The 26,403-nt window shown below is 38.8% G+C and overlaps 1 protein-coding gene across 7 annotated transcripts in view; it reads right to left on the minus strand.

The window, feature by feature from the left end:
- MAPK10 (mitogen-activated protein kinase 10) overlaps window positions 1-19,645 on the minus strand; it is a 158,225-nt gene extending 138,580 nt beyond the window's left edge. For 4 of the 7 annotated variants that reach the window (XM_071555758.1, XM_071555761.1, XM_071555754.1 and 1 more), the window contains exons 1-2: window positions 19,289-19,645; window positions 14,843-14,962 (exon numbers count right to left, since the gene is read on the minus strand). The gene's annotated coding sequence lies outside the window, so the exon portion shown is untranslated. Of the gene's footprint in view, window positions 1-14,842; window positions 14,963-19,083; window positions 19,174-19,288 lie in introns of those variants that run through there. The other 3 variants (XM_071555759.1, XM_071555755.1, XM_071555757.1) reach the window with 2 other exon arrangements.
- Between the last annotated feature and the right edge of the window lie 6,758 nt (window positions 19,646-26,403).

A 26,403-nucleotide genomic window follows, 5' to 3' on the forward strand; every position in this document is an offset into this window, starting at 1 on the left:
TCATGTCTCCTGTGAAGAAAGGCTGAGTGAGTTGGGGCTGTTTGGCCTGAAGGGAAGGTTCCAAGGAGATATTACAGCTCCTTCCAGTGCCTAAAGGGGCCACGAGAGAGCTTAGACAGGGACTTTTTACAATGGTGTGTAGTGATAGGACAAGGGGGAATGGCCTTAAATTGAAGAAAGTAGGTTTAGATTGGACGTCAGGAATGAATTCTTTAATGTGAGGTGGTGAGGCACTGGAAACAGGTTGCCCAGAGAAGTTGTGGATGCCTCATCCCTGGAAGCGTTCAAGCCCAGGTTGGATGGGGCCCTGAGCAAGCTGGTCTAGGAGACACTGTCCTTGCCCACAGCAGGGTGGTTGAAACTAGAAGATCTTTAACGTCTCCTCCAACTCAAAACATTTTATGGTTCTATGAATATCAAGTTGCCAAGTTACCAAGATAACTTAAAATTTGCAATAGGATTCTCCTCCGCTGTTACAAATTCTAGACCAGTGCACAGTTCTTCCTTTAATCAAACAATACAAAATCCTTTAAGTGGCTTCTTTAGAAGATAATTTAGGACTTACAAAAGTATATGACACTGAACATTATCAAGTTATTGTATAGAAAGAAGTGAGCAAAATAATTTGCTTTTATCTGAGATAACATATTTGTCAAAACAAGTATCACTTCAAATCATCACTTCCAAATCTTCTGCAAATATGCTCTACAAGCTTAAGCTCTGACAAAGTGTATGCAAATAAAGATAGAACACCAGGGTCATTTTCTGACAATAAACAGAAAGAAAACAATCTCACTCCATTTCCTCCTATCTTATCACCTACTTGTACTTCAGAGGCTCATAAGAAGAGGTAAATAAAAATAAAATCTGCTTAGATAAGGCACCAATCATAAACCTTTCAAAAAGAGGATAAGTATTTGACACTAAAAAAAGTGTATTTAAAAATGCTCCTCTACAGATGTGTCTGTGCTATTCCTTGCCCAGAACTGCTATGTCTTTGAGAAGGCAATGGTGGTTTCAGAAGTAGTCACATGAAAAGAAAACACACTTCATGCTGGGGAGGGGTGCAGGGGTGTGAAGCAACAAAAAAAGCAAAAAGCAAAACCCAAACTGATATCCAGCAAACCCCAAGTCATGAGATTAAGAGAGGAATAAACAGGATTTGAGCAGAACTGAGAGAGACATTGATTCTTCACTAAATGCCAACACAACTATTTCATCTGAATTAAATTTTGTAAGGTTAAAGAAACAAGGCTTAAAGGAAACATACTCTTGATTTACAAAAGGAATATGAAAACTGTCAGGAAAATCAAGAGATTTCAGTCAGTCATGGCCGGGATGTGCAATATCACTCACATGTGGTTGGACCTTGCCCTGGAAGGTGACAGCAGATTGTCACCACTATCTCCTCCCCTCTGCAGTACTCTTGGAGCATCACCTCGCATTGCCACTCCAAACACCCCTCCTCAAGCATATGATGAGAGAGGAAAAACAGAAAGCTGGGAGAGTAAATCCATCAAAATTATTTGATAGAGCAGCCTTCTAGACAAAGGACAAGTAAGGACAGTCACAACAGTAAAGCCTTAGTACTCACAGGCCTCCGACAGACTAGTGAATACATAAAATGTCAGAGTTACAGCAGAATGTCGCTACAGAAGTGATAAGGAAAACTCACAGCTAAGGACCAGCATATGCCTGGTTCTCTCTGTAGCTGTAGCTTTTCTTTTCCCTCAATCATACTCCAGCAACAGCTAATTCAGAAAGCCACAAGTTTATCCCCTGGTTTGCTTACATGTTCAGTTTTGGTCATCACAATATAAAAGAGATACTAAGCTATTAGAGAGTGTCCAAAGGAGGGCAATGAAGATGGTGAAGGGCCTTGGAGGGAAGCCATTTGAGGAGAGGCTGAGAGCACTTGGTCTGTTCAGCCTGGAGGCGACCTCACTGCAATTCCAACTTCCTTGTGAGGGGAAGAGGAGGGGCAGGCACTGATCTCTTCTCTGTGGTGACCAGTGACAGAACCCAAGGGAAATGCCTGAAGTTGTGTCAGGGGAGGTTTAGGTTGGATGTTAGAAAAAGGTTCTTTACCCAGAGGGTGGTTGGGCACTGGAACAGGCTCCCCAGGGCAGTGGCCACAGCACCAAGGCTGACAGAGCTCCAGAAGTATTTGGACAGTGCTCTCAGGCACATGGTGTGACTCTCGGGGCTGGTCCTGTGCAGGGCCAAGAGTTGGGCTTGATCTTTGTGTGTTCCTTCCAATCCAGTATATTCTGTGATTTTCCTACTCCTAACTCTATTAACAGATTGAAGTAATAATTTAGATGAATATTTCAAACTCCGGTACCTAATTGCACTTGTTTCGACAGATTTTTCCCATGGTGCTGGCTTGTCCCACCAAACAACTTCAATGACAAAGGCTTAATATCATATTAGCAATAGGCTTATTCTGCCCTCTTATGCAAACACCCTTTACATTGTCCTCCATGTCTCTAGACTGCCGGTTCTGCAAGCATAGCACACTTGTCAGCTAAGTTTATCAAATGTTTAACAAACCCTCACTGACTATGGGAAAGTCAACTGCAAAAAAATCTCAGTGTCACCTACAGCATCAAAACATGGACTCCAAGACCAACTGGATCAAAGTGGCTGTTGTTTGTCTTTATCCCACATCATCTTCTGTTTCTCTTCAACTTGTTCTTACTCCTGCAGTTACATTACATTTCAATAGCAAGCATGGCACTTTGCAAACAAACACACATTTATCATATACAAGGACAAATCAATTCATTCAGTGGCTTTATTTTTATTCTCAAAAGCCAGTTAAGATTTACTACATAGTCTATTTTAAAAAAACCAACACTGATGAGTCAATGCAAATGTGCAATGCTGATGATGCACTGTGCCACAGAATTAAGCCATAAAATTCTATAGGACTGAAAATAGTGCTGAAATATCACATGCACAAAGAGGCCAAGCTCTGTATCCTGAGGAAATAGCTTTGTGTTCCATTAATTTCCTGCATTTTACGTCTAACAAAAAAAATTACAGTAAACTGTCATTCCCCTCCTCCCCCCATTAGATGTGTTAAGGGGAAGCCGTCACTAAAAGGCAGCTATTTAGCATGAGAAAAGTAACTGAATATAACAACTAAGTGCCAACAAAGAAGTGCAATGCCAGAGCAACACCATTTTCTGATGGTAAATTTGAGCTATTTAATGGCAGCATCTGTTCTTTTTGATAAAGAGGCAGATGTATTTTGGACCTCACCCAAGCTGAAAGAAAATGCTTACAACACTTACTAAAGAGCAATATTTGACACAAACTCATAATACTGAGCCCACAATGAAGATCTTTTTCATTCTGATGACTTACTAGCCTAGCAGAAGCTTTGAGCCCAAATATTTCTTTTTAGTATAGGAACAAAGTGATTCTCTACATGAATTTCACATTCTCCATCTGCAGTACTACTCAGTATTGAAGATGGAATAATGGCTTAAATCTCTCTTGACACCATTTTTTATTTTCACACATGGTAATAAAAAGCAGAAAGTTTTATTAATGTACAACCACGAAATGTGCCAGTAGATACTCAAATACTATTCACCATGAATATAAATTAACATTTTAGGGTTTATGGCTAGTTATATATTCATTAAAGCTACTGTAAACAATACCAGATGGAGGTGAAATCAACTTAAGAAAGCTCTCCATGGTTTAGGTGTATTCAACATCACAAAGCTCCTCATGTATCATTAAGTGCAATGATGTAACACATAAATCCAACATAATGTCACAGTTAAATATAAGTCTTATTTTGTGTAAAACTCATTCTTCCTCTTCCTTACTATATGTATCCCCATTCTGCTTCTTTCTAGCTGCTGAGCCTGCTAGTTATCTTTACATATGGTTGTCCTTGGGAGCAGTGATATAGAGTCTTTCCAAACTGCAGCTACAACACAGAATTTCTGGAGGACAGACATATTCCTTCCACGGACAGACAGAAGGCATTCACAGCACTCTCTCCCTCAGATAACTCTCAACTCCAAGTCTTCACACTAGAACATAAGGACTGAAAATAAATAACCACATAAATTGGAAGTGTCAAAAGCAAGTGCTTTATATGGAAAAAAAATCAGCAAAATAAACCCTGCAGAGCTAAGATACACTGCTTTTTTTCTCTCTATTCCCTCTCTTCCCAAGCCAGAGACATGGCATCCAGTGAACTAACTGAAACTGCAACTGGTTTCTGGTCTGGATTTGACTGAATACAGGAGCAACCTAGGGAAGGAAATCTGTTTAATTTCCACCATGGCTACTAAACAGTTCATCTCAACCAAGCTTTTCAAGGTACACACTTGCTAGTTTGCACTTGCTCTATCTCTTGAAGCTGATTTTCTCTCTCAAAGGTAAATTTTACGGTATTGTGTTGAAGACATCATTTAACCTTCCTTCAAGTTTTTCACATCACATTTACTTCTCACCTTGAGCTACACCAGACACAAACCAAGCCTGCAGATCTAACACAAAATCATGTTGTTACTTGTTTGAGCGTTCCACACAGTATTACTTTGAGCAGCTGCTTTTGGAAACATCCACTGAGCTTTTTCAAGGACAGTTTCTAACACAGCACCAGGAAAAGATGAAACTAAAAGGCAACTCATTTGGAGAAGATGTCCAGATACTGCTGAAAAGAGACCAAGCTCATGAATGCAGAGGAGATACAGCAGTTTTGTCACTAAGGCATAGCAGTAAGAATAACTTGATTCTGCAATGTTTTTATTACAAGCAAGTTCTAAGGTAAAATACTGGTAATCTTGACAGTTGAAATAAAAAGGCTTCTTCCTCTTCATCCCTCCAAATCTCTGAATGGGATAAAATCCTAGAATTCTGCTGAAATCTGCAGAAAAATCCTGCCTTAGTTGCGAAAATGACAAGTATTTTAATCCAGTGCTTAAACTGCAGACAAAGTTAAAAAAGAAGTAGTGTTTATCTAGAGCAGCAAGAAATGGGAGTAGGTGGTGAAACAGAAGTAGCTCACATCACAAGATCTGGATAAGCTTCAGCTGGGCTTTGTAACCCAACAGGATGGGTAACAAAAACCAGAGGCTTGGTGACACCAAATTCTCCATGAGGTGTTACTGGCAAAGGTCAGGCTGCTCAGTGGAACAGTCACTGTGAAACAGCACTATGCCTACTTCAGGGTCATTGCTTTATCTACTTAGCCAAGATTTTCTTTTCTTTCTTTTTGAGTGGAAGGGACCTTTTCAAGGTCATCCAGTCCAACTCCCCTGCAATGAGTGGAGGACATCTTCAACCAGATGAGGTTGACCAGAACCCCATCCAGACTGACCTTGAATGTTTCCTTGGATTTGGCATCTAGCACCTCTAGGCAATCTGTTTCAGTACCTCACAACTCTTGTTATAAAAAAACCCAACAAAAAACCAAAAAACTTTTTATATCTGCTCTAAATTGACCCTCCTTCAGTTTAAAACCATTACCCCTGGTCCTGTTGCTACAGGCCCTACTAAAAAGTGTCCCCATCCTTCTTGGAAGTTCCTTTTAAGTACTGGAAGGCCACAATGAAGTCTTGCTCTGGAGCCTTCTTTCTCCAGGCTGAAGAAATCTGATCTCTCAGCCTTTCTGCACAGGAGAGGTGCTCCATCCCTCTGATCATCTTTGTGCCCCTTCCCTGGACTTCTATCACATACTGAGGACTCTAGAAAGGGATGCAGTACTCCAGGTGAGGTCTCATTAGAGCAGAGCAGACTTGGTAATTAAACTGATTCATGCTTGCAGAGGATTAATATTAGCTCACTGAGCACTAGAAAGTTTCTCTGCAGTATTTCCAGGTGTGTGATCAGAGGTTAAATTTATTTTAGGGATCACACACTCCAATCTGGACATTGCTGCTAACAGTCAAATCCTGACAGAAGATTTAGGATATATTAAATATTGTTCACTCTTTTATATTCAAATAGCAACAACAGTCATTGCAATGTATGATGGACTACTGTTCATGTGCTCTAAGGTCTCTAGGAAGTAGTTTTATGCATAATATTTTAGGCACAATTTTTTGTGGTTTTAAAAATGCCCATATTGCCTTCACCCTCTTGGTTACAGAAGCATCAACTTGCACCAATGCATCATGTTTTCTCCTGCCACATTTCAATCTTGCTTCTTTGAAAACACTCAAGCAATTCTAGCTTGAACCAGCTCAAAGCCTAATTTGATCTATTCTGATCTCTTACCAGTTGTGTAAAAATTCATCCTCAGTGCAAAAGTAATCTTTCAGTGGGTGAAAAAGACGCAGTAGTACTTGTGGAAGGATTAGGAACTCAAACGCACTTGATAATGTATTTACTCTGAAATATTGGATATGATGACCCAGCTATAATTTTCAAAGCCACTAAAGTCTAACTTCATTATAGTTCTCTTAGTAGTTTTCTCCAGTTACTGAAATTTTGGAGCCATGACAAAGAGTGTCTGGTCCTGCGTACTAGCTCAGGCCCCACAAAAAAACTGCAGCATACGAGCTCTGATAGCAGTATTAGTTACACAGGAGCTGTTCCCCATGACTGCAAAAGGTATTTAAGAAAGACAAAGAGAGGAATGTGCGGTTTTATGTCATCATCAACACCAGAATCTGGTGTCAAAAAGCATATATTCCTGATACCATAAAAAACTGGAGCCAGGTTCTAATTTTTCTTTCATTCATTGACAAAAAGAACAAAGAACTAATGAGAGCTGGGATAATTCTGATGTCCTCGGAATTCTAAAAATAGAAGCGCACCTAGATTGTCTTTGTCCGTATTGTTTTCATGACCCCACCAAGTTCTGCTTCACTGGTTAACTGGTATGGACTATCTGGTGCCCAGACCATTCAGAGGAACAAACACTTGAGCCAGCTAGCCAAGTCTATTAATTATCAGGTGGAAAAAGATCCAGGGCCAAGTGTATCTAAATGTGAGCAAATTCTTCTTCCAAGAGTCCACCTTCAAGATACAATAAAATGCATCATAAAGCTGTTTCACCACCCACTCCATTTCTTGCTGCTCTAGATAAACAGTACTGCTTTGTTGACTCTGCCATTTATGCTTAAAGAGCTATATTTCATTCCATAATTTTAACATTCTATAGGCTTTTGGGGGGACATCTTGACAATTACTTTTCCAAAAAAGTAAGTAGTATTTCCCAGGTCAGATTCTACCTGGTAAGGATGTTGGGCAGTTGATCCATGTAAAACAGTATTGCTAATAAAACTTGCTGTAAAATTTATCCCACCACTGCTAACACCAAAACCTTTGCTGTAATTTTCTTTTTAGCTTGGTTGTTTCCTGACTTAATTTAATTATGTACTCTTGATTTTCAGAGAAAACATTCAGACCTACAAGCTCACAAAATGAAAATAAAACAGCTTTTGAGTCTGAAGATTTCACTCAAGGCTTTTGAACACACGGTTTTGACAATATTGCTCCACATGTGTGTTATGCTACACTTTAAGCTGATGGCCAATCATGTAACCTGAACTAACAATTGCCACAGCTATCTAAAAAAGCCCAAATCAAGCAGATATTTTGTCTTTTTTTTTTTTTTTTCAAATTCTCAAAGGCAGAGAATTGCACTACAGTTTTGTTAGGTCGAGGAGTATTTACCACCTTCAAAACACTGTTTTTATGAAAGGGTTTATAGTAAATACTGCTGTTTGTATTTTTTGACATTGTTCTGACATGGAAGACGTCCACCAGAGTCTTTTCACAGAGCTTGACAGATAAAAAAAATTCATTTTGAATACAACAGCAAATTGAGCACTCATAATGCCACAAAAACATCTATCTACATGCTGATGACTGAAATCTAACATAAAATTAATGCAGTCATTTAAGTAGCATTATGATTCACAATTAAGCCATGCAAGATCATTTTCAGGAACAGCTCAGAGAGGATTTTTTGTTTCAAGAAAAACAGTATTAAAATGTAATTTTCTCTTTTACTTGCTCTTTATGTTGCTATGTAAGAATAGAAGCCAATTTTTAAATACCATCTCTGAATTTTTGGTGGTAAATTACACATACAGTACTTGGACTAGGCATGAAGTAGTCGGGTTAAATGGTGAAAACCTATGAACAACAGTAACCACTCAGGTTCAAAACAAAAAACTGCTTTGAGAACACAGGGACAGGAAACTTGGACACATTTTGGGTTATTTTGTCACCTGGTTCTGATGTGCAACCAAGAAAAACCATCACGCCCAGCCCATGGGTAATGAATTCCACGCTGCTTTCTCTTGAGTGCTGTATTTCATTCCTAACAGCTTATAAATCAAGAAAATCCTCCCATTCTTCTCTCCTTTCATGCAGTGGTGACAGGTCAGAACAGATAACACTGGCAGCTACTCAGTGCACCCTACGTCCTGCTCCAAGGAAAGTAACCCTAATAACTGGATTCCTAACTGGAGTTATATTTTTAAACAAAGGCAGGAAGGAAGCATATCAGAAAGTCTCCATATCACTAGTGAAATAAGGCCCTGCCTGTGGCAGGGGGTTGGATTAGATGATGTTCAAAGGTCCCTTCATCCCAAGCCATTCTATGATTCTACATGCTGCATTGGTCTACATAGACTAGCTTGCAATAGTAAGCATTCTAACACATAGATTAGTCCTGAGCCTGATGCATACCTATAGCAATGACTTCGTATCTCCTAGGCATCAGAACTTTTCCTCAGGATGCTGTTATACCTTCACAGTACTTTCAAAGTTTACAGAGGGTTCACACAAGAAGAAATGTGGGGGTTTGCCAGAAAAGGACTAAATCTACACCCAACATCATTTTAAAAACACAAACTCGGCATTTTTAATGCAGCCAGAACTTCATGTTCATATTGAACACCTAGAAAAGAGCTCATAAAACACATACTGGCTAGAAAATGCTGAATTAGGAAACAGAATTTTTAACACTAAGAAACAATTTCTGTCCTAAAAAAGTCATGGTTCCAGAAAACAGAAGCATATAGCAAGAGAAACATTAATGACTGCTTAGCTTGTTCTCCCTTTTCTTCTCCAAATATTTAGCTAATGGCCACTGAGGACAGAAGCCTTTGCTAGACATATTTTCATGTGACATTACTGTCTGCTCTTATATTTGTGCTGTTCTTTAAAGTAATTAAAAACTGTAAGCCTGAACAACTTTGATCTTTCTAAAACCAAGCCAGAGTTATTCAACAACCAACAGTTCAAGAATGCCTATTGAATAATTACATCTCAAACTCATCACAGGTGAACTGCTGCTATTAATCTTGCCAGGAATTTGAGCATATTAAGAATGCACAAGTACTGCACCATGCCTGCAGTGTTCCCTCTCTTCTTGCCAACCTGCCACTGCAAACAGCCTGCATCCAACACAGCAAGCACACTTAGGTGCTGCAGATAAGGCTGTGGATGCACAATGAGTTTAAATTACCTCTGGATAATATCACTCTTCTGGACAGCCCTCCATCATGCATATTTACCTTTGTCCTTTCCCTTGTCTGCCACACTCCATCCCATAGAGAGAAGGAAAATGACATTGCCATCATACTGGCTGCATTGCATTGATAACTCTGCACATGTGTTTTACCTGTTTTACCCGTTTTTTATAGTTGGGCTATGACTGCCCCAAGAGCTTGTAGCTACCCTAATGTCTGTACAGCAGTTATCAGGCTGTTCGAACAAGCTGGATCAACAACCTAGTGCAGGGAGCTTGACTGGGGTAGCTGATGCTGCCAGTACCGTGGATGCTTCTCTCTAGAAGAGCCCATGCTCTTCACTTGCAGTCAATGCTCCCTGTTCTTTCCAATACACACAATAACAGAGGAAAAGATGACACAATATTCAGACTTCTGCTCCTGTTGACAGATTGCAAGAAGGAAAGAGACTTTGGTTTGGATAAGAACAGTACACAAAGAAATAGGCACAGAGGCATATCATGCTAACAAGTCCAGAAGAGGAAGCAGGCAAAATCTTTCACCCTATGGTAACAAAATACTTCCCACCACTTTATATAATATGGGCTCATATGCCATACCCATTAATGCAGTTGAATTTAGTGCTGTCTTGGTCTCTCCTCCACCTTTCTGCTGGCACCATTCTCTGTGCCTTTTGTTATTGATTTGGCATTTCCATTTATTCTTCTGCAGGCTATTCAAATTATTTTAATACAACCCATAAGAATCACACTGAAAAACTGCTCAAAGGTTCAGAAGATATTTGTCTGACATTCTGCTCCCTTATTCTACAGCAATAGTCCTGGATAATTTCCATAAGATTGGAAGGGGAGCCTGCCAAACACTGGGCTAGCCTAGCAGGTGGTACAGAGCTATTTTTTCCATCAGCAACTCAAAAAATACAGAAGACACAAGTATTTCATTTGATATGTTCACAGGTCACACCTGACACAAGGAAGCATTAAGCTTGTAAATTAAGTTCATTCATTTTCAATGAACACAAGTTCATTCCTTTTCCATAAGCACAGGCTGCCATATGGTGGAATAAAAACATATCATCTCTCAGTATTTCAAAGTAAAACTAAACAACTGGAGATTCCCCAAAGATAGACATCTGCACTTGAATATTTTATATTAATTTCATTTTCACTTTCTAAATGTGCAAAAAGCTTGACTTTTCCAAGGCCAGTTCATACTTCTGGAGGAACACAGACACAGGTACAGCACAAGGTTATGTCTGTGTCTTTAAAAGCATTCAGAAACATAGTAAATCTTCACTTTCCAACTGATTTTTTTTCTAAGACTATCAGTCCCAAACATCTAAGAACCATGTCATATGATCCTAATATTCCAACACATTGCTAGGGCATAATCTTAGTGGAAAAGTAGTGCCTTTTTGAAGCCTCTCAAGCTTCATTTTTTCTTGGAATATGAACAAAAAGCCCATATTTTATTAAAAGACAGTTCATAGTTTCCCATATGTCTATGGCACTTAGGCCTAAGGCATTAAAAAAACCCAAATACTGCAAGAGCTGAAAATGCTACATTTCAATATATTTTAATTAAAATACTAATCTTAGGGGCAGTGGGAATCAGTAAAGACAAACTAAGGATGGAGGGAGAAGGGATATGAATCAGAATAAGAACTAATAGCATAAACCTCCATAATGTTACCTGAATTTAAAAGAGAGTGAAAACATTCTGCAAAGCAATATCCCTAGGAGACAAAAAAAATCCAAATAAAGGAAAAAAGAAAACCAACAACAAAAAATGCAAAGGCAGTAAAATTCCCATTATGGCCATTTCCAGTTACATTTATTAAAATAAAAGGTGATCAAGTAGTTCCACTGCAAAATCTGTAATTCAAAGTGAAGATCTCAGCACTTTCTGGAAAAAATCCAGCCTCCTTAAAAAATAGAGAAGGTGAATAGTTGAAGTGTTGACTATTAGAGGTCATTTCTGGAAAACCTTTGTTTGTATGTAGCTGATCCCATGATAAATAGCTTTTGGAAATATGCTAAGGCAACAGTTCTCAAAGTGGAAATATGTTCGACATTACATCATCATCACTATCATCATCAGTAACAGATAATAAGTTTTTACATTTATAACATGCAACAAATTTAATATAAATAGGGTTTGTCTATTAGGCAGAGGAGCAGAACAGGTTTTTCAGAGAAAATTGCCTCTGAGCTCCTTTGATAGAAGTCTGAGACAAGTGCAATTACAGGTGTAACTGTGCTAATCTCACTGGAGCTCTTTTGTATTTTAAAATTACTTGGCTAGATGGAGTTCAGAATTTTTCTTTGTGCACTTTAGCACTTACCCAGTGACAAACACAAGAAACCGACACATATTTCAAGAAAACTCACAACTATAGTAACAAGATACTAAGCCAAGACTCTACAAAAAAAGAAAGATCCTCAAATATTCCTTCAAGTACTTTAAAAAAAACCCAAAATTCCTTTTTCCCAGATACTTTGCTTCTCTGACTAGATACATCAAAGCCTTTCTCTCGAATGATTTCTACCAAAATTACTAACTCAGCTTTACAAAACTCCCATTGCCCATAGCATTAACCTTATTTTTATGTTAAACAAAATATCCCAGGTTTTTTCCTTAGCTGTTCTTTTCTATGATGAATATTGATAAGGACTTTTGTTCTCCAAATGCGAATTTTCATGACCATTTTTACAAGTTTGTTGGCAGTTAATTTAACTTCAATTGTTATATAAATTCTAGGTGTGGTTTCTGATTTCACATACAAGTTCTACAGCTACAAAGATTGCTTTCTCATCAACAGAAATGGCTGAATTCAAAATACAATTATATGCTCAAAGCATCTGCCTTAATGACCGATATTAACTCACACAGAAAGCATAAGCCTTTGCACATCAAGGCCCCAAATTCCAAACTGCATTTGCTTCACATATATTTACAGGACTGCATCCCTAATTCCTACATATACCAAGCTTTAAATACATGCTAGAGGATTGTATGACATGCCTGAAGTCACTTACAGATACATTCTGTGGAGCCGCAGCCTCAGAACAAGACCTTAAAGTCCTTAATTTCTGTTAAACATGTTGAACTCTTTTTGCCTAATTGTATTATATCAGCTGGGAGTAAAACATCTCAAGCAACTCCTCCCCCTACGACATACCTGAGGGCTTTTAGACTCATTTCAAATAGCGTTTCTGAAAACTTGCTATTTGTACTGATTAGCCATCCTTAAGTCTATAAAGTGGGAAGAACAAAACTGGAGGAGGTGACTTAGATGTGCTCTGAACTCAAAGTCCACTGAACAGGGCTCTTGGTGCATGTCTGAAATACCACACAACAATAGCAGTAGCTGCAACATTAAGATAAAGACCTGACGGACAAATGATGAAGTCACACTATTGATAGACAGCAGTATCACCGTATTCCAAAAATCAGCACTACATATACTATTAAAATGTAAAATTTCCAAGAGTGGAGATAATCATCACTCAGCTTCTTAAAACCAATTTTTCAACATATATAGATAGCATTTTTAATAATGTTAATGGTGTGAGGAACTGGACTGCCATGGCTATCAGATAATTGTATTAACATGTACACAATATAAATATTTCATGCAACCTCTGGTTATCCATTGTTCAATATGGACATGTTAACAAAATCCTTTATTTGCACAACTCTATCAACTATCATAAATCTTATAAACTTTGCTGTTGCAAACTTTCATCATCTACAGCTAGCAGGTTATCTGTATGCTCCTAAACACAGAAATTAAAATAATATTAATTAAAAAAATTCTTATGGTTTTACTCTTCACCATGAATTCAAAAGTCACCTAGATCCATTCATATACAAAAGGTTCACTGTCACAGTTTCTGAAGTCAACACATTAAAGCAAGATGAAGGATGTCTTTCTAGCAAGGACTACCTTAGGACAATAGGCCTTAAAAGCCATAAGAAGTTAAAAATATCATAGTAGTAATATAGAGAGGATAAGTTCTACATAAATATTTTGCTTCCAATGGATGTCAAGAAGTAAACGATGTGAGCACCCAGAATGGGACTCCTCATGCCACACATGTCCAGTGTATGGCTTCTCCCCTTGGGAAACCCTTTAGATTCCAACAGAACACACATCCTCTCAGTGAACTAGCAGGCACTGCTTTTTGCTACTCACCTCCCTTCAAACTGGAGTCAAATAGATTTAACTGACACCTGTTCAATTCTTTCCAGCAGATTTCCCAAGGATGAAAATCACACACCACTAGAGCACTCCTTTTATCACCGTTCCATTAGCCTCATGCCACTGCTGTCCACCAGTATGTACTCTGTGTTTCCATCTCTGCCTCATCTACAAGAGTTGTATTTCCCTACAGAGCGGTTAAAACATTTCAGTGACTCCCATCTACATCTTATTGGTGTAGGAGCACCAGAAGTAAGATTTGACACTGGCCACTGCTAAAGACCAAATCACACAAGACCTGCTGGAAGTCTACAGACCAGCCTGAATCTCTGATTTCTTTTAAAAGCCATTGACTTTCAGGTTATGGTGACTGCATCTGACACATAAGTAGATAGTATTAGGGGTGAAAAGAATAACTAGACTTCATAATAATTCTATTGAGTTTATAAGAGAAATCTAAAAGCAATACCTCATTTCCCAAAGGTATACCAAAAGAAATTATCATAATCAAAATTACGCATTATGTAGGAATAAGCATTGAAATTATTTTCAGGCCAAAGATAATTAAAACCACAGAGTATTTTTAGAAGAACATTTGCTTTTCATCACAATTTTCACAATTTATTTTCCTGTCCAAGGATAAACAGATATTTGTCCAAAAATTCTATGAGGATTCATCACAATCTTCTTTGGTCATCTCAAAGAGAAACAAAACAACCTTTCCCTTACACCAAATCAAAGAGATGCAAAACATTAGTTAGAAAAATCAGAGTAAAAAATAGTGGATTTTTACAGTAGTAAACCAGATTTTACTATTTTAAAAACATTGCTCATAACAGTGCATATGTAGGATCTTTTTAGAATTATTTTGCTATATTAATACTTTCACTGAGAGCACATTCCTGATGTGCTCCATCTGATAATTGCACAATGCAAAAATTATACACTTGAAAAACGCACTATAAGATGACAGTATTATGCCAATGTGTACTAAAAAAGTACTGGAAGTTGTAACATGAATGTTCCCTCACCCCCCACCAAAAAAAAATGGAAAAAATATCACCATGCACTTCAGCATTAAGCATTTTTGGCATTTGGTTGTTGTTGTTTTGGTTTGGGTTTGGGGTTTTTTTTGCCAAGGAATATGATTTAATAAAATAATACATTTTTGACTCACCACAGCATGTGCTATGTCTCATCTATAGGAAATAGATCAAAGGCATCAACTTCACACATGGGTTGCCATAGCTGATGTTTGGGTTTGGCCTGCTGTTAGTACAGGTTTCTAATACTAGCCCTAAGCACAACAACAACAACAACAACAACAACAAAAGAGAGAGAGAGAGAAAGAAATATTTGGGGTTTATTTTTCAAGTCTGATAGAAACAGAAAATTTCAGCCAACTAAAACTAAACTAACCCAGAACATCAGTATCTGCATATCATATAACAAAGACTTATGATTTTCCTCTGATTATACCATAATGCATCCAGTTCAGGCAGTATCTGTACCATAAATTTCCTTTCTTCCATGCAAAGAAGAAAGGCAAAAGAGAGAAAAAAATGCAGAACGAAGTGCTAAAGTGCTGTTTAAATGGGGAAGGTGCATCATGATTATCCCCCCACTAGCAAAAATAGGTTTAAAAAAAAATCCAGGTCCTAGTGCTCAAGGACACATGTTCAAGATTGTTCAAATTGCAACAGATGGCACTAAAAAAAAGTCATAAAACTGTTCTAAAATAATTATTTTTGCTTCTATACTTTCTCAGGTCAGAAATTCAAATAAGAAATCGCAGAAACTTTACCTATAACAAATTAAGATACACACACAGTCATCTTTCACCAATATCTGGGAATGGAAATTAAATTTGGTTTCTGACAGTATTAACTGTGTTTAAAAACTGTGTTATATGGATAGATATAGGCATAAGAAAAGGCCTGTGAATTACTGTTGTTTACCAAATTAGCATCCTCTTAACAAAATGTAACAAAAGAGGTTCAACTGACAAAGTGCATTCAGTTAAGAAACTTAGAGACAACCTCAAGAAACGTGGCAAAAAGCAAATGCTGTGGTATTAAGACAGTCAATAAGAGAAGGAACAATGAAACACACACTGCTCTGGTGTCTCAGCACTGAAAAAAATAAGAGATTGCTAATAAGTGGAAGATTTGGGCAACATTTTCTTTCCCCTGTATCACAATGTGTTTTCAAATATCTCAGAAGAGAATTAAAACTTTGTAATAAGAATAGCAAATTAAAAAGCCTCAGGAGAAAACAACTCCTTCACAAGAGAGGCCCACTATACTTCACTGGACTGGGTTTAGGGAACTCACGCTCCCTGAAGTCCCACATCAAACTACAGTTCCTAATTTCCTGGGTTATGGACCTCTTAGTGTACGATTGTGGTGAAGCAGCTACTGACTTGACTGGAAGGCTTTTCTGAAGCTCCACCTTTTTTCACAACTTCACATCCCTTTTGTGGACATGAAGCTGAGAAGACCACACCACCGCCACTACTGAGTTCATACACCAAATTCTTTATCAAAAATCTTGCTATGAAACAAACAAATAAGACTAGAAAGTTTTGGGACTTGAATTTCCTGTCCTTCTCTTTTAACAGCTTGCCAAGACTGATTTTAAAACTTGCTAACAAAGCTACAGCGATCAGGCTAAAGCACAGTATAGCAAACTCAAGTACAGCTGTTTAACTTTTGCAAGTAGTGGACAGGGGACTGTGAAATTCTGTCTCATCCCCTACTGCTTTTGATCTCTACTTTAATATATCACACAATAACTGAAAGGTAACACAGCCTGAACACCTGATATTTCACACTAATTAAACTGTATGTTACTTTCAGTTCAGTTTCAATTTCAGGCGGTTAATCGAGTACAAAAGATTTAGTTTCTGTGACAGAATATTTTTATATCTGCCTTCACAGATGGTGCTGCCAGAAGGGAAAAAAAAAAGAAAATCACAGTAAGTGCAGCGTTTTTTCATTTTAACTAGGGCCCTATCATGAGGGTTTATTTTTCTTGCAAGAAGCCTTCAAAGCAAGTGTGCAAGACTCATAGAAAAAGGCAGCAGAATATGAGCACTGAAAACCAGGTTTTATTTCTATTCAATATTATGGTCCAGTAAAGTCTCTCCTTTACACTTGATGACATAACAGAACAGCAACTGTGCTAATACTGCAATCACTAGGCTTTCAGGACATTTCTAGTAGTGCTATTATAGGCTCAAAATGTAACCAAGGAAAGGGAGGGGCTATAGTTGTAGAATGCTTGCCATAAAACCAAACCAAGAAACATTTGATTTTGATTTGAAAATTTATCAATAAGCTGGTGATATTTTCTCTAATTTGCTACTGTCCAAAGAACTGGTTAGTTTCTATTGACCAACAGTTTAAGAGGTTACCAATTTTAAAGCTGGAGACCTTCCCCTACATGCAGCATTTCTGTCTTCCAAGTCTTAACAAAACTATGATGTCCTCTGCAAAAGCAAGGATAAACCATCCTCTTTTGGTCCTCCTTTAGCTCTTACTTGAATTGAATGAGTTTTGCAATGGACTGCAAACTACAAGTGAACTTCATGACATTATCCAATACCATGGCAGTGAAATTTTGAAACTCTCTTTGCTTTCCCAAGCCAGATCTGGTACTGTAACACTGCTTGATCCAGCACTGTTAAATCTCAAAAAAAAGGCTGCAAACATGCCAACCACAGATTGTGGGGGGAAAAAAACAACCTGAAAACTACAAGAAAACACTCATCCCCAATGTCTGCTTATAGAAATGTATGTGTGCATGGACGGGGCTTTCTGACAATGAGAAGGATGTTTTCCAAGCAGGCAGACAGGCAGCTGAAGGTAACTTATTTCTCATGGTAAGTGATTCCTGCCCTTATCCTATTTAGCATAATCCTAATGCTCCTCAACAAAACCATAATTACAACAGGACCCTGACAAATTATTCGTACTCTGAAGCAGCAGGAGAGAGCAATGCACAAGAATGCAGTTTACTGAGTCAGAGAAAAAGAAGATTGATTAATGGTTGAGGTCAAATCACCTTTGTCATTCACATCTGCATCCTTGTAAGACAAAGTCAATAGCTGAGCCAACTGAAAAGGTATTTCTATGCCACCTTTCCTAGCAGGAAGAGAAGACACAGCAGGAGCACAGAAGAAAACATTACCTGACAGTGTTCCTGACCAGTGACTACACAGCAGTGTTCTGAAAGAGGGTTAAAGCATAAGAGGTTTGGTGCACTCCACTTTGCCCAAGGCACGGAGACCAAAGGCAGGTTATACCTGGGCAAAGACAAATAGCCCTGTGCAGTACCTACACCATCCTGTTCTCTTTTTCTGAAGCTGAGCTTGCAGGACAAGCTCTGTGTCCTCCAGCAAGCTGATTTCAGATTGCTCTGCTTATTTACATTATACTCATTTGTATTTTCATGGTAATAAATGTCTACTCTGTGCCATCATTTTCTTCAAAAAATTTGTATTTTTATAGCATTGGTTTGTCTCTAAAAGGTCTCTGGCAGAACTCTGAACATATCAGAGGAGGAGAAGGTTGCACTGAGGATATCATGAAGCTATGCAGCAAAATGAACCCATGTAAACAAGCTTAAAATCACTCGGGACACAAATGGTGTGAAACATGCCCATCACAGTTCTCTGGAACCACTGCCTGCTTGTTAAACAATGCTGTAACACTTCATTAGCCAAGTCAAATTTGTATTATTTTTAATACTGTCCCTCTGCTGCAAACCAGCCCCCCCCAACATTTCTTCCTGTAGCAGTAGCTTTGCTGTCAGAGGATTTCCCTGCAAAGCAACATTGATTTCACTGCAGTACCTACAGATGGTTAATTCTCTTTTGCAAAATAACTGGCCTGTAAACGCTTCTCCTGAAAGCTGTGTTGGTTCTGTAAAACCCAATGGGCCGACTTCTTCACTTGCACCCAAGTAATGGAGAAGAGTGATGATTAAAGGCCACTTTCTCAAAAACCACCCCCACCCCCACATCGGACAAGGTTTGTCAAACACTTCTCCCCACACGCACTTTTTTTTTTCTGTTGTATTCAAACACTCTGCAAAAGGCCAAGACTTCTGTCCTCTGAATCTTCCAGTTGCTTATCCTGTCTTCCTTTTTATTTTTACACATTCAAATTTTATATGGCTCTGCATCAACCGTATAACCCACATAATATACTAATTTCTACTGAATTGCGAGCCAAGACACCTCCTTCCCCCCAGAGCCCCCCAAGCAGCGTTAAAGGTGATGGGGCTGAGTAAAGGGCTGCTGTTTACATGAGCCAGCTGGTAAAGTGCTATCGCATCCCATCCATGCTGTGCCCCTGCTCTGCTCTCACGGCCGCCGGTCACCTACAGCGCCCCAACATTAAAGCTCATACACACCCGAACACAGGAAAATGATGGTTCTCTGGCCACAAAATGGACAGGTGCAGCCTTCTTGCTTCGGTTAGCAATTTACTTCATTAACCTGTCTTCTCTCTCTCACTCTCCCATTTTGTTTTTCGGGTTTGTTTTTAAACAGCAATCAATATTCATCACCCCACCCTGCGAAAGCAGTTAGTCAAAGAGGATTAGCATCAACACCTACCATTCCTTGCTTGCGAGCTATTCTCCTCGTCCAGAAACCTTTTCCCCAAACTGCGACTTTAGGTGGTACTTTTAAATCACATTCCAAACAGTGCCGAGGGAAAAAATGGGCTATTTATAACAATAGAAAAAAATAATAATAAAAGATGGGCAGCTGGTTTCAAGGTAAATCACCGATTTCCTTTAAAGAACTGAATAAAAGCCTGAGGGATGGAGTAGAACAGAACAGAAAAAAGGGGAGACAAAATGTCTGATAATAATGAAATAAAAGGGGAGGGGGGGGAAGAGTGGCTTGCTGAATCACGCTCTTTCACTGCCTGGAAACCATTGTGCAGCGTGATGCTGGCTGTACCATTGTGGAACCTACCAGAGGAGACAGGCAGAGCTTGGGGAATGGGGCTGCTATGGCAACTGAAAGGAGCACACATGACGTCAAAGCCCACAGAGGTCTCGCAGGGGGAGGGAGAGAAAAATCTAATCTGCAGCCACAGCCACGGTATCTCCTGGAGAATCAGTGTATAGAGCAGACTGCAAAGGGAAGCTGAATAGCCTTCTGTAGCACTCACCAGCAGCAGCTCTGGCATCTGCAGCATCAGGGAGATGGGCAGCACAGAAAGAAGCAGTGTAGATCTGCTCTTTTGTTCACATTAGCTGCTCTACAAAGGCATAAATGCCCATCACCCTAAACCACGGTCCAAATCCTTAAAATTCAATTAAGTTTCATGCTTGAGAGAGGGATAATTAAAAAATAATAAATCACAACACATCTCCTTCACAGCCATTGAACACAGCTATTACTGGCATTAACAAGCAGTGAAACTCTTGGAGTCCCTTAGAAGTTCAAGGACCTGTTAGAGATTTCCCCATTAACAGTATGTTGTGCTCATTACTAGAAAGCCCCAAATCTCACTTCTAAAAATTCTCACTGCACAGAGGAATTATTGAATTTGGAGCTCATAGAAGCAAGTAGACCTGGTAATGACTTTTGATGTCCTCAAGTTGAAAAGTTAAGCACAGGACATTTCTTCTGCATACATCAAACTATAGGATGCCTCCTCCCTTTTGACCTTAATCAGCTAAGTACAGTGGACTACTACACTTCCATGAGATTAGACTTCCATGAGATTTAGGCTGGAATAAGAGCTAGTCAGAAATATTATCATAGAATTATGTGATGGTTTGGGTTGGAAGGGATTACCTAGTTCCAATGTCTCTGCCACAGGCAGGGACACTTTTCTCTAGACCAGGTTGCTCAGAGCCCTATCCAGCCTGGCCTTGAACACTTCCAGGGATGCAGCAGCCACAAGTCTTCTGGGCAACCCATGCCAGTGCCTCACCACTCTCACAGTAAAGAATTTCTTCCTAATACCTAATCTAAATCTACTCTCTCAGTTTCAAGTCATTCCCTCTTGTCCTGTCACTACATGCTATCGTAAAAAGTCTTTCTCTATTTTTCTTGTACGCACTCTTCAGGTGCTGGAAAGCCGAAATTACGTCTCCTCAAACCCTTCTCTTCTCCAGGCTGCACAATCCCAATTCTCTTTGCCTTTCATCAGGTTATAGTGGCATTCTATCTTGCCAAAATACGTATCTTTGAAAAGCAAACCATATCCTTCAATGCATCAATTTCACTGGCCAAAAAAGCACAGAGGAACTCACTGCAGCTTTCCTGCCAGTGGTCAGAACATTCCACAGGTTTTACCACAGAGCCAACTGCAGTCCTGTATGACCTGGAACTCAAGAACCCAACTACAGACAAATTGAAGACATTGGCTGTGGCTGGGCCCTGAGCTCTAAGTTGCCCTCCTCCATTAGCCTGTTTCCCGCTCACAGTCCTACTTTTTTGAAAGTAAGGTTTTCATCTTGGTCTGTATATCATTCCTGCATACATGTACACATGCATGAAGGTCTGAACACATTTATTTGCAGTGAGACAAAATTCTAGTTCCAACTTTCCCACACGGTTGTCTTTTTTTTTTTTTAATTTAACTAACAGCTCTATCACAAGCGAATAATCACCACAGAAAGTCCTTCCCACACTGTACATTATACTAAGAGAAGATTGGATGATGCATAGCAAAGAAGAATGCATAGATACATTATGTGCCCAGAGAACATCCAGCCATTGTCACCAGTGTCCTGAGGAGGCATTACAGGCAGCAGGGCACAATCTCCACCACAGTTTGCAAACACCTGCACAGGAGACATAAGCAATAAACCAGATAGTTTTAATGTGTAAAGTTACTGAGCTCAATAACCAAAGCATATTTGACTGAGTAAGCTTCAGAAATCTACAGTTTACTACACTTCTTTTGTTGAGTGATGAGGGGAGGAGAGCCAATAAAGATGCTGCAAGATGTGTAGCAGAAGCCACAACTGAGGTTTCACTTTATTGAATAAAAAGCCCCAAAATCTCAACATTGGAAAAATCAACAAAAAATTAAACAGGCAGTTTCCACATAATCATTAAAAACACAAAAATGTTCATTCCCTTTTTGTCTGTGTAATCATATTCTTTCTCACACACCGTATCACATCTGCTCTCAGTTTCAAGGACATTGTTATGTTTGCACAAGAAGTAAGTACTTCTGCTTTCAGCGTAGAGGGGCTCCAAGTAAAGGAGCCTCATTTCACTCTGCACTAGGTTTCCTCCCTTCCAGATCCTACAGAATACCACAAGAGAACAGCCTGAAAAGTTACTTCTTTTGTAATTAGTCTTCTTCAACAAGACTGTAGAAATACACTACTGTTAGGCAAAAGACCAGAGTGAAATTATCTCTTTCAAGAAACTCGACATATTACCCTGTTTTTTGGTGGTATCTTTTTACTGCAAACTACTATTAAAAGCTTTTGCTCATATGGTGAAAGATTCCACCTACAGCAACAATACACAAATACATATACACCTCTATGTATGAGTTTGTTACTCAACTGAAGCAAAGGGGATTTTTTTTCCTCAAATTATGTCCATACACATGTTTTACACAAAGCATTCAGGATACAGTAAAAACTAAGTTTTCTACAAAAACCCAAACCATCATGTGAGTCAGGAGAATACCCTTGAAAAGAACTGGTGCAGAAGGGGTAAGGGTGGCTGCTTTTGACATCATTACAAGACGGGCATTGGGGGAAGGGAGAAGAAACAAAGAGCCTAAGCTTCTGCAGAGGTGCCACAGGCTTTGGAGTGTAATTAGGGTATTTGTAGTAACATATCTAATGGAAAATAGCAGCTTTTCAAATGCTGCTTTTTCCAAAGAAGGGTTGCTGCTTCCTCAAGCTCAACAGCCAAACCAGTATTTCTCTCCACATTCGTGATTACAGCTTGCTCTTTACAGTGTCCTGTCCATGTGGTTTACTGGCTGGGCCAAGATACACAACAATGCCATAAAAAGCATTCCACACTGGAATCAGGCCTCAGCTGAACACTGGAATGACCTGACACAGTGCATAAAATTTGCATCAAATAATTTAAGTCATTCTAGTCACCTGTTTGCCAAATAGCTGTCCCAGTCTTAACTGGTAGACATGCACTCTATGACAGGCAAGGCCAGAAGTGGGTAGTCTAAATTTAAGGTCACCGGAACTGAAGCAAATGTTTACAACATGAAGACAGCTACAAAAGTCACCATGAGCCAACTAAATTAATTTTGGCTAAGCACTTATACTCCTACTTTGGGCCTTTAAAGCACTCAATGTCCATCTTTTCTAGTACAAAACATCTTGATTCACTTCACACTTGAATTCCCCCCCCAAAAGTTTATAAAACTTGTAGCCCAGGAGATGAAAACTAGACTGTACCTCTTTCACTGATATTCTTAAGGGTAGCACTGAGGTTTGGAGAGCAAGTATGTCAGGAGTTGCTCACATTCAGTCTTGCACTTTTACAAACAAAAAGATTATTTTAAAAAAAATAAATGCCACACTGAGATTCTGGTCCCTCTGCATTTCCAATTCCTTGTTTGCTGACACTATTTAGTTTAAAAAAAAAAAATAGATGTAGGTAAATGAGACATTCTTTAGAATAATTAAGCACTGCTTTTGAAGGATGGAGGAAAACAGTTCTGACTCTGTGCTCACCATCAACGGTGTTTATATGAATCTTCTGAAATGGTACTGTGAGGACAGACATACTACAGAAGTACTAACTCTGCCTGCCATGGAAGCACTTTGTGACACTCCAATCCATGTGAGGTCCAGGACTAAACTGGGATTGCTCAAGCAGTTTATGCCATTTCTCCCAGAGCCTGCTGCAGGGATGGCTGAATGCAGCAACTCCTGAATTGCCATGGTTTGCAATCCAGCATATTAAAGCCATCCAAAATTGCTGATGGCTTAATTCACTGGGTTGCAGACTGTGATGGTTTAAGAGCTGCTACACACCCCGTTCAGCTCTGTCTGCCCTACAGAGGCCACAGTCTTCTCAATGGCTAAATTAAACTAAGGATATTGAAACAAAATCCTACTGAGCAAGAAATTTCATTTTTTTAAGGCATAAAGCAACAATCAATCTCAAAACAAATTCTCCCATCTGATTCAGTGCTAAAGCTAGAACTCAGTGATTTCTCAACATCACCTTCACCATGGTTTTCTATAATTCCAGTCTGCTGTAATGTTGCAATCTCAAATGGAATAGTGGAGGTATGCCACAGGCCATCCATGGAACCAGATACACAACGCCCCTGCTGTTCTCCCTGAGAATATGCCCACTCTACATAAAATACAAGAGTGTCTTTGTTCCAAAGCTATTTGTCAAGCTTGAGGATGCAATAAAATGGACTTTTTTTTTTTGCAGCTCTCATTCACCTGCTATGCAACCTTCCATTGCACTGAACTTCATCTCCAGTTTTAACAAAATCAAAAAATTTGCAATGCCTTTGTTGCTTTTATTCAGTCTTATTTTAAAGGAAAAATTACTGATGAAGTTTGACCTGGACCTTATTCCAAAAGAAACAGTAATCTTGGATTTTGTGGTCATCTCCATCAAGAGGCCTTTAAAGCCACATGATTATTACACTTATGGTTGAGAGAAGCCTTTGAAAAAGTTAAAGAAGCTACACATACTGCTGTAACTTTTCTTTCATCCCCTTTCCTTCTAATACCTCTTCACTGTCATACCATGAAAACTGTACATTTAAATCTCAGGATTTCTTTAATTTTGTTATACAGATGGACAAATATAACAAGTAAACTGAGACAGAGAAACAACTATGACTGCCACCATGTCAGCTTTTTGGTTAACTCTGAAGTTGAAAAGCACAATCTAAACCATACCTTCATGTGGCCTGACCAATACAGAATTGATGCTCTTAAAAAGTGTAACTGGACACAAAGTCTGGTAACTGAGAACAGGCAGGGATATCACAGGGTAGGGTAGGGCAGGGCTGTTGGACAAGTTCACTTGATTTGGGGGGGGTTGGTGTCCACAAAGGAGGTTTTCTGTGACAGAGACACAAATCAGCACAATAGAAGAAGAATTCATAAAAAACAGACTGATTAAGAGTAAGCGACCTAACGAATTGCACTGATCACTTGCTTGTACACCATACAAACAACTCCAATATTAGGCAACTATTTGGTATTTTACCGAAATGCATTATTTTAGAAATTGAAATTCTGGTTTATATGTAGCAGAAGAAAGGAGCAGATTCAGAAAAAATGGTTCTTCAAGTCAAGAATGCTTTTCATTACCCACACATTTCTAAATCGGTATCTTATATAGGCTAAACCAAATCTTAGCAGACATGTATTAAACAGCAACAACACAGCCACTAACATAGGAGAAATGTGCACACAAATGCATGCAGGCATATGAATATACAAATTAGAAGGGTTCAAGTATTTACACTCATCATGATGAGAAAAGGATGTCTTGATAAAAAGCCCATATACTATGAAACAGCAGGATGCACATATATCTCACTGGGCTGTCACTTAGATGCACAAAACTGGACTGCTAAGTACCTACTTCAGTAAAGGGAATGAACTCAGTAACATAAAGCATAAAAGTTTTGGAGAAACACGACTATCTTAGTGGCATGAAACTATTTCATATGTACCTTCAATTACTGCATCTTCATTGAAAAAACATTTCAGTACTTATTTGATGACACACATATCAAGATAATTTCAGCACACAATATTACTACTGCCATCTTTGAAACTGGTTTGTCTATTGTCAAACAGACAATATGTATGTCCTATTAAACTCTAGCAAATAAATATAATCTAAAATGCAGTAATATAATTTGAATAAATTTATCATGAGTATTTTGTTGTCCTAATGATATAAAACATTACATAAAAGTGCTAAAGGTGCTATACACTTAATGCTTACCGTGAAAAAGAAAACAACCTTAATTTTAATTTGCCATCCGAAGGTAATTCCATGAACTGCTCAAGTCTTATTTAATTATAAAAATTGCCATTTCCTGCATCCAGTAATTCTTCCAGAGCGAATGATTTCATGCTCAATTTTCCCTGCAGAGATACATAAGGCATGTATCAAGGATTCAATTATGAATTATTCCAGTACAATAGAGCACTAAACAGAATTTAAACTTGTTTCAGGATGCAAACAAACAGAAATCAATCCCTCCCCCAAACAAGGACTTTCCTCATTTAAATAACATGAATACAGGACCATCATTTACAACGCTTTACAGGGTTACCTGAAAATTATGACACCCTTCCAGCTGACTTCTGTGAAAAATTCTACACTGTCAGTTCCCTTTGCTACAGCCATAAAATTAAATCAGACTGTGACAGATGGTGTCCAGCCTGTCTGAAGATATTATCTGCTGTATAAATATTGATGATTTTAATAAGCTGCGCTCCAAATATACATTTTGAAACAATATAGACTCCTATCTCAAGCTAACAGTAGAAGCTTTCACCATGTTACCATGACAATAATATGTTCCCTAAGGTAGGATTTAGAAGAGCTGAGCCAAATAATTCTCTTGGCTAAACACGGGTGTATTCAAAGGTGAACAGATTTATTAAATGGGAAAAGAATGCATATCTAGATTGGGTGAACTCCATGGATTTCAGCACCCTGCTGAGAGATGGCTAAACCTTCTCTGCTACTGAAAACTCTGGTTCCTGGGTTGCCTCAAA

Source organism: Pithys albifrons, chromosome 5 (assembly GCF_047495875.1).
Source record: "Pithys albifrons albifrons isolate INPA30051 chromosome 5, PitAlb_v1, whole genome shotgun sequence".
Taxonomy (NCBI): Eukaryota; Metazoa; Chordata; class Aves; order Passeriformes; family Thamnophilidae; genus Pithys; species Pithys albifrons.